The 10,352-nt window shown below is 40.8% G+C and overlaps 1 protein-coding gene across 5 annotated transcripts in view; it reads right to left on the bottom strand.

Moving 5' to 3' along the window:
- LOC123754481 (TWiK family of potassium channels protein 7) overlaps positions 1–10,352 on the bottom strand; it is a 386,952-nt gene that overhangs the window by 295,791 nt on the left and 80,809 nt on the right. The gene's annotated exons all lie outside the window — the stretch shown is intronic.

The raw sequence follows: 10,352 nt of genomic DNA on the forward strand, positions 1-10,352 counted from the left end.
CTGGCTAAGCAACTCAACTGCTTGCTGACTCCTTATGGACCTTGTGTTTTCAGCCTGAAGTCTCCAAAGGAATTCACTGACTTGCTGCGGGGAGCACGGACCACAGGGATAAGAGTCTCTTTGGATGTAGAGTCACTGTTTACCAACATACCTGTGGACGAAACAATCGGGATGAAAATGGACAGACTGTATCATGATCCGGCTTGTACTCCTCTTGACATACCAGAAAACACACTAAGAACGCTGCTCCAAGCCTGCACTAAAGAGGCACCCTTCTTGAGTCCAGATGGGCACATGTATAAGTAGATGGGGTCGCCATAGGTTCTCCCATAGGTGTCCTGTTTGCAAACTTCTATATGAGTAGAAGTAATACCATAAAAAGTAGTAAAGTAGTAAAAAGTACCATAGAGCAGAGGGTCTTAGTTGACATTGATTGAAACCCACCATATACTGCAGGTATGTTGACGACATTTTCATGCAGGTACCTGATGTCAGATGTCTGCAGCAGATGAAGGAGACATTCGAGCAGAATTCTGTGCTCGAATTAAGTTTCACTTACGAGATGGAGAATGATGGGAAGCTGCCCTTTCTAGATGTAACAATCATGGAAAGGAACGGAGGATTCCACACTGCAGTCTACACTAAGGAAACAAACATAGGAATGTGCCTCAATGCCAATAGTGACTGCCCAGACAGGTACAAGAGGAGTGTTGTCAACGCTTATGTCGACCGGGCTATCAGTCACAGCTCAGGATGGAAGCAAGTCGATGAAGAACTCTGTAGGGTAAGGCAGGTCCTAGTCAACAACGGCTTCTCTAACGGTTATGTTGAAGACGTCATAAAAAGATAGGTGAAACGCCATGCAACCTCTGAAGAGTCAACTAACACAACACCTGTACCCTCTATTAGACTGTTTTACAGGAACTTCTTTTTGACGGCTCAAAAAACGGAGGAAAGTGTCCTGAAAGATATTATTAATAGGAACATTATCCCTACAGACGAAAATCAGAAAATACAATTGATAATTTACTACAAAACCAAAAAAAAACGGCCAATCTACTCATGAAAAACTCCCCAGACACAAAGCAAAACGCCTTAAAGGAGATCAACGTCGTCTATGCCTTCAAATGCCCATTTGGGGACTGTAAGCCCCAAAGAACTCAGTATATAGGCAAGACAACAACATCTCTTTCCAGGCGATTAAAAATGCATAAGCAACAGGGCTCCATTAAGGAACATATAATCTCTTCCCACAACCAGACCATCACCAGAGAAGTCTTAACAAACAACACAGAAATCATCGATAGATACAGCGATAGCAGGCGGCTCGACATCTGCGAGGCACAACACATCAAAAAGTCAACACCAGCAATCAACAGCCAATTAATGCACAACAATATTCTACCCACTTCAAGACTCTGTACCAATATAGAAGCATCAAGAGGAAGTATGGGCCAATAGGCCATTTGCAGTAACTTCCATTCTTCCGTCTCATTTATCCAATTAATACCCATTGTTCCGTGTTCTGGCTTGTGTTGGTCAAAAGTCTGTTCACCTCATCCAAAACTGTTGCAACGTATCACCTCACCCAAGTGCGAGTATATAAGACAAGCTGTTTAGTGTTAGCATAAGTAAAACTCTGTTTAGTGTTTTCAGGTTACAGTTGTGTGTGTGTAAACTGAAGTCTTTGAAAATGTAAAAAGTTATTACAAAACGCATTCAAGCGTCGCGTCAGACTAGAAATAAAAATGAATTTTGGAGAATTGATTTTTCAATTACCATCGACAGTAAAAAGAAACAAGAAATATTGAGAAAATTCGTGTTAGAATTATTAATCTTACTTTTTCGGTCATATTTAACAACATATGTTTACAAGAAAGACTGCTACCAAAATATATATATATATATATATATATATATATATATATATATATATATATATATATATATATATATATATATATATATATATATATATATATATATATATATATATATATATATATATATATGTCGTACCTAGTAGCCAGAACGCACTTCTCAGCCTACTATGCAAGGCCCGATTTGCCTAATAAGCCAAGTTTTCACGAATTAATTGTTTTTCGACAACCTAACCTACCTAACCTAACCTAACCTAACTTTTTCGGCTACCTAACCGAACCTAACCTATAAAGATAGGTTAGGTTAGGTTAGGTAGGGTTGGTTAGGTTCGGTCATATATCTACGTTAATTTTAATTCTAATAAAAAAAATTGACCTCATACATAATGAAATGGGTAGCTTTATCATTTCATAAGAAAAAAATAGAGAAAATATATTAATTCATGAAAAATTGGCCTATTAGGCAAATCGGGCCTTGCATAGTAGGCTGAGAAGTGCGTTCTGGCTACTAGGTACGACATATATATATATATATATATATATATATATATATATCTACATTTGAGTGAGGTGGGAAGGATGATGTGGCATTAACACAAGACAGAACAGGGGATATTAATAGGGTATTAAAAGTATCAACACAAGACAGAACAGAAACAATGGGTATTGAATAGAAGTGTTTGCCCCGACAGGTACAAGAGGAGTGTTGTTAACGCATACGTCGACCGTGCTCTCAGCCACAGCTCAGAATGGAAGCAAGTCGACGAAGAACTCTGTAGGGTAAGGCAGGTTCTAGTCAATAACGGCTTCTCCAATGGTTTCATCGAAGACATCATAAGAAGGAAAGTGAAAAGCCATGCAACCTCTGAAGAGACAACTAACACAACACCTATACCCCCTATTAGACTATTTTACAGGAACTTCTTTTCCACAGCTCATAAAACGGAGGAAAGGGTCCTGAAAGATATTGTTAATAGAAACGTTATCCCTACAGACAAAAATCAGAGGATACAACTGACGATTTACTATAAAACCAGAAAAACGGCCAGCCTACTCATGAGAAACTCTCCAGACACAAAACAGAACGCTTTAAAAGAGACTAACGTCGTCTATGCCTTCAAATGCCCACTTGGGGACTGTAAGCTCCAAAAAAACCCAGTATATAGGCAAGACAACAACATCTCTTTCTAGGCGTTTAACGATGCATAAGCAACAGGGCTCCATTAAGGAACATATAATCTCTTCCCATAACCAAACCATCGCCAGAGAAATCCTAGTAAACAACACAGAAATCATCGATAGATACAGCGATAGCAGGCGGCTTGACGTTTGCGAGGCACTACACATCAAGAAGTCAACACCAGCAATCAACAGCCAATTATTGCACAACTATATTCTACCCACCTCAAGACTCCGCTCCAATATAGAAGCATCAAGAAATATGGACCAATAGGCTTTCTACAAACACTTCTATTCAATACCCATTGTTTCTGTTCTGTCTTGTGTTGATACTTTTAATACCCTATTAATATCCCCTGTTCTGTCTTGTGTTAATGCCACATCATCCTTCCCACCTCACTCAAATGTAGATATAATATCAGAGAGACGTAAGTTCTAATCAGTTGTGTATTTGTGAAGTCTTTGAAAATGTAATAAGTTTTACGAAACGCGCCCGTGTCGCGTCAGACTAGAAATAAAAATGAATTTTGGAGAAGTGATTTTTGATTTACCTCCAACAGTGAAGCGTAATGTACGAAAGATTGAGAAAATTCGTGTTAGAATTATTAATCTTACTTTTTCGGTCATATTTAATAATATATGTCTACAGGAAAGACTGCTACCAAAATATACTAATATATATATATATATATATATATATATATATATATACTGAGTAGATGAAGGTAGTATCGTCAGCAAACAATATAGGTTTAAGCACATTAGAGACATTAGACAGATCATTGATGTATATAAGAAATAGGAGAAGTCCTAGAATGCTGCCCTGTGGCACTCCTACGGTTAATGGTAGAGTGGGAGAGGTTATATCATTGATGGCTACATATTGGTGTCTGTCACTAAGATAAGATCGGATAAAGTTCAGATCAATGCCTCGGATTCCATAATGGTGGAGTTTAAGTAAGAGGTAGTTGTGATTAACAGTGTCAAAGGCATTTCTCAGGTCAGTGAAGAGCTCAATTGGGAACTAATTTTTGTCAAGGGCTGTGTAGATTATATCAAACTGAATAATAATTGCATCGTTGGTACTCTTTTGGGAGCGGAAGCCAAACTGACAGGGACCTAGTACATTGAATTTTACGAGATAGGAGTAGAGCTGTCTATAAAAATGTTTTTCAAATATTTTTGATAATATAGGTAGGTTTGATATTGGTCTGTAATTGTTTATATCTGCCGGATTGCCTCCTTTATGAACTGGTGTTACTCTTGATTTTTTAAGGATATCAGGGAAGTATGACACTCGAGATTTGTTGAATAGCAAAGCTATGAGTGGTGCAAGGTCATGGGAGATACTCTTGTATACCATAGATGGTATGTCACTAATGTTCCCAGCTTTGGTTTTTAGTGAGTGTATGATGGACACAACATCTGACGGGCTGACTGGTGAGAGGAGAAGAGAGTTTGGATAGCTGCCTGAGAGATATGTGTTGATATGTGTCTGAGTCTGTGGGATTTTACTGGCAAGGTTAGCACCAACCGATGAAAAGAAGCTATTAAATTCAGTTGAAGTTTTTAGATCTGTTGCAGGTGTACAACTATCCTTGGAGAGTTTTATCTGGTTATGCGAATGTTGTTTAGCTCCTAGGATGTTAGAGATGGCATTCCATATTCTTTTCATATTTCCTTTTACTTCTTTGAATCTACTGACATAATAGGAAAGTTTCACTCTTCTTAATGTACTAGTAAGCATTGATGAATATCTCTTAACTACTTCTTTTCCAACTAGGCCAATTCTATGTTTTTTTTCATATTCATGTTGCTTGTTGATTGCTTTGAGTATGCCACCAGTGAGCCACGGGTTGTTTAATCTTTTGTCAGTTACTTGCTTGGTGAAGAAAGGATTAGGAGCGCTATAGCCACCAGTGAGCCACGGGTTGTTTAATCTTTTGTCAGTTACTTGCTTGGTGAAGAGAGGATTAGGAGCGCTATAGAAGCTTAGTGTCTTGGAAAGGAAGATGTTAGCTAATAAATTTATATTCTGTGTATTAATGAATTCAGGTTCCCAGTTTGTATTGTGAAGTGCATTTGTGAGATTGTGCATTGTTGCTTCACTGTGTAACCTAAAGGTAAGTTTCTTGGTAAGTTTCTTGGTAAGTTTCTTGGTAAGTTTCTTGATAAGTTTCTTGGTAAGTTTTCTTGGTTTCATAACACCACCACATCTGGTGGTGTTATGGCCATGTTCGCTACGAGGAAGGTAGGATAGTGGTCAGTTGTTCTGTCAGTTATTATACCAGATGCCTGGGAGCTGTTATGTTGGTCCATAAGCGATCCAAGGTGTAAACAAATGTCCGCAAAATTCTGAAAACAGTGCTCGTATGGTAAAATTAATCACCAGCTATAATAAACTGTTCCAAGACACTCTTCAGGAATGTACTCTTTTGCAACAAGATATTCATGCTGCAATATTCATCAGCAGGCCTCCATGGTGTAGTGGAAAGACACTCGCCTGTCATTTCGCGAGCGCTTTGTCCTGGGTTCGTATCCTGGCCGGGGAAGATTTACTTGGCGTCGGTCCTTAACTGTAGCCTCTGTTTAAACAGCAGTAAAATGGGTACCTGGTTGTTAAACGATTTGGCGCGTCGTATTCCGGGGAAACATTAGGATTAAGGACCTGCCCAAAACACTATGCGTGCTAGTGGCTGTACAAGAAAGTAAGAACTCTTGTATTTATAAAAATAAAATAAAAAATAAATAAATTCAGCTGCTTCTGGTTACGATGCCCATCAGAAAGCCTTACTACCAGATCAGTCCCCAGAAGAAAGCAGCCATGCTATCAGAAGTACAGTACCTCGTCAGTCATGGACTAGCTACACCCTGTGAGTCCCCCCTTGGGCCGCACCTTGTATACTGGTGCCCAAACCTCAGGGCAGGTTAAGACTTCGTGCTGACTACAGAAAAGTAAACTCTGTCACAGTTAATGACTCTTGCCCCTTGCCACGCATCAACGACTTCCTAGATGCAGGCGGGAATGCTAAATTCTTGTCCCAAATAGACCTGAATATTTGGCCTATATTATCAGAGGCCAATATTTTACCTCTATTATCATATAGATCTTACTGAACGTGCTAAGGATATCTCTGCTCTCACCACTCCTTTTGGCTTCTTTAGATACGAACGCTTACCTTTTGGACTCTGCAGTGGACCAGCTACCTTCCAGATAACTGTCAACATAGTCATCCAAGATCTTGACGACACGTATGCCTACGTGGATGACATCGTAGTTGCTACGAACACCTGGGAAGAACGCCTTCTACGACTGCAACAACTGTCCTGCAAACTTCTCCAGGCTGGTCTCACCATTAATATGGGCAAGTCCACCTTTGCCAAAGGTAAAGTGCATTATCTTGGTCATGTGATAGGCAGTGGAAGCATAGCACCTCTAAATGTTCACCTTGAAGCCATCCAACAATATCCACAGCCAGCATCTCATAAACAACTAATGAGATTTCTAGGATAGGCATCCTATTACAGAAGATTTTGCAAGAACTTTAGCACTGTCGCAACCCCTTTAATCAACCTCACCAGCCCAAAAAAGTAAATTCATTTGGATCACCTCCCAATCCAGTGCCTTTAATCAATTTAAAACTATGCTGTGTACTAATCTCGTTCTCGTCTCGCCAGATATCAAACAACCTTTCGTCTTTAATGTTGATGCCAACAGCACCGGCATTGAAGGAGTTCTGATGCAGCAGCGATAGGAAGAGGTTCTAGATGTCAGCTACTACAGCTACAAGCTGAAGCCTCACCAACAGAACTACAGTACCATTGAAAAGGAGTTTCTAGCCGTCATTATGTGCCTACAACACTATGAACCGTATCTGCAGGGACACTATCACTATTTATTCAGACCACAACCCTCTAAGATTTCTACAACAAGCCCAGTCCTCCGCTCAACATCTACTATGTTGGGCCTTGTATCTACAAAACTACAACCTGACAATATTTTACATTAAGGTATCCAACAACATAGCAGCAGATGCCTTATCCAGTGTTCTTGAAGTGGAACCTCTCACTTCCACCATTTCTCCTGTAACAACATCTCAGGCAATAGGTAGAGACTTTGGGAAGAAGCTGACACATAATTCCCCGGCATAGTAGAGGAAACTGCCTCTTCCTTCTTACCCTCGTTATTCATCACTATGCATAACGCATATTACGACGGTGTGAAGTTCAACCCAGACGAGTGTCTGGACACCATCACCACTACACCTCCACCCAGCCCGAGAGAAAGACCTGTTGGTCCCTTGTTACGTCTAGGTAACCGCCTGTTATGCCGCCGGCTTCATACTACAAGCCTCGGTGACAAAGAATGTGACGTCCCCATCAGGGGTATAAATACCCATGACCTCGGTTGCAGCTGCCCTCTTCCCCCTCTTTAGGGGAATGGGGACCTGATTTTGCTCGTTTTGAGATGGTGGAACCCGACGTAGAAGACAGACTCCACACACCAAGAGGAAAGAAAACCTGCCACTGCCGCCTTCCAGACCCGTCTCCCAGCCTAGCCAGATGTGGGGTTGCTACAGCATCGACACTTTGACACGCAGCTGGGTCAAGCCCTGGCACTTTCTCTTCAACTTTAGCGTCTCCTCTCACCGACTTCTCTTCAGCTGTCCCCACTTCAAGGCTCGCCCCACAGGCATCTTCTCCTGTATTTTCAGATTCAGATTCAGATTACCTCAGCAGTGTATCTCACCTGCTCAGAGAACGAACATTACCGCCTCAATGTGACATTTGCCTACAGCTGCTTCGCGTTCATGTTGTAACTGTTGTAAATGTAAATATGTCCAGATTGTAAATGTATATACTTAGTGTCACCCTTATTTTTGTGGTCACGTTAGTTTGATATGTATTTGTGTGATTATTATTTCTCTTGTGTGCTAGCCAAATACAGTAGAACCTTCGTTACCGAACGTTCCTCTTTACAAATTTTTCAGGTTACAAGCTCAATTTCTTCGCAACATTTGAATCGGTTTACGAGGTTTGCGAGTTTGTTGATACATGTAAGGGTCGACCGAGCGTGTGAATCCTGGTGGGACAGGCGACTGCGCCTCAGTTTACGAGTGTTTCCCGTCTAGTGACGATTACGCTTGAATTCTTTGTAAAAAAAATTTTCAGCTTTTCTGGTTCTTAAACATAAAAGTAATTATTATATACTATTCCAAGGATCCCAAGAAAGTCAGTGGCAAGGTTCAATTTAAGAAAACATGTGTTTTCCCAGTGGTGTGCAGGCAAAACGTAGAAGAGAGTATCTCAGGGAAGTCATCACTGCCCAATGTTATAATGGAAGGGGGACTTCCCTTCCAAACACTAACAGCTCTCCTCTTCCCCTTCTCACCATCTCCCGTACGCCAACAAGAGTCATCAATAAAGGTAAGCTATAACTTGTACATACTATAGTACAAAATATTTGTGTGTATTATGTATGAAATGTATTTTGAAATTAATATTTTTGGGAGTGTGGCACGGATTAACTCAATTTGCATTATTTCTTATGGGAAAATTCTTTTCAGTTTGCGAATTTTCGGTTTACGAACCGTCTCTGGGAATGGATTAAATTTGAAAACCTAAATTTAAATTTAAATTTGTATGTCAAATCAGGGGGTGTTGTATATTTTTCATGTTATTTGTTCATTTTGATATTAAAGTAAATTGTCATAATTTTTCGTTTGAGTATTCCTTCACTACTGTGCAATTTTCACACTGTAAAGGTCAATGCAGCTTTTTTTTAATGCAAAGTGTGTGCCACATTCCATCTGCCCAATTAGCCTCATTCACGTCACAATACAAACTTAAAAGAATAATGTGCGAGCATAAGCCTCATCATCAAGCCTTATCTTAACAGCCACGCTCAGCCCTGGTCAGATTAATGTTGTCATTTACTGAGACAATTCTGGTAGCTGCAATATTTTCTTTGCACATTAATTTACTTTCTCAAGAAATCAGGAGCTTGTAAATGAAGTCTTTCTTTATAATCTACCATACAAGATTCACTGTGAATAATCCTTTAGTTGTCTTAGGCTATCATCCATTATGAAGGCTTATGCCTCACGGTCCCTAGTTATCTCACCACAGTATAACATAGATATACATACAGATCAATATATATACAAGTACATGAATTATTATAATATAGTGCCCTAAAAGTTCCTTCATGGAATTTCTATTAAAAAAAGGAATGGAGAGGGAAAGTTACTGAGCCAGGACAGCTGATTTACCAAACAGTGTGTTGTTTCTCTCGGGTCACTCTGTATCCCTACTACGACTTTCGCTTCCATGACATCACTCCTCCTCCAGCTGATGTGTGACACTGGATGTCTCCTGGACTCCTCTCCACACACACGTAGCCTCGACGTCGCCACTGGTCCCTCACAAAGACTCTTTCCCAAAGAAGTTCTTGATTAGGTTCCTTCCTTCAAGAGCGATATGGGTCGCGTTTATGGGCTGCTCTCTCACTCCGAATTGTTCTGGACTAGCATGAACGGGTCGCTCCACAGGCCTTTGCGCCTCTCCTCTGTATTTCCTGAGTCATTCGACCACTGTCTCTACTGGTTGAGCTAACATCACGTGTGATGTCACTATAAATTAATGTCCTTGCGGCTTGGTTGATAGAACACTCACAGTAAACACTGGCCTTGCTTTTCGACAAAAACATTGCTTGTTACTGCTCTTACTGGTTATTAACCTCTTCCTACATTGGCTCTCTGTACACCAATCTCACTGGATCACTGACTTCTCAAGTCCGGACCGCTCTGAGTCACCTGGCTTATTTATCCAATTACTTCTAAATACTTCACTTTGTGCCAACGTCGGGAGGGGGGGGACCTCTCACTCCCCCTACTTCAGACCGTGGGCGCCCTGCTTATCCATTTCCCCACGTCCACCTTATCCAATGGTTTTATCAAATGGTTGTCAGCTGCTCTTCTCATTGTTGGAAAGTTCTCTTGCTTCCTCTGGTAAACTCATTTTGCTACTCGTTCACGAATCTCGCAATAAATCCTGAGGAACAGATGCACACGTCTGCACCCAAGACGGCAGGGTGAGTGACCCAGCTCGCCTGTCCCAGATCCCATATCGGAGCTCGCTGGTAACGTCACTGCAAATCTTCTGCTCATTGGCTGCAACCATGCAGCTCCACCCAATCATGTATCACGTTGTATTCCCTCCACCATACTAGGCAGGAATTCGCTCTTCGTCAGCAATTTTAGGTTCCATCTTCGCCAACCTTGGACCACCTCT

This window comes from Procambarus clarkii, chromosome 18 (genome assembly GCF_040958095.1).
Source record: "Procambarus clarkii isolate CNS0578487 chromosome 18, FALCON_Pclarkii_2.0, whole genome shotgun sequence".
NCBI classification, from domain to species: Eukaryota; Metazoa; Arthropoda; class Malacostraca; order Decapoda; family Cambaridae; genus Procambarus; species Procambarus clarkii.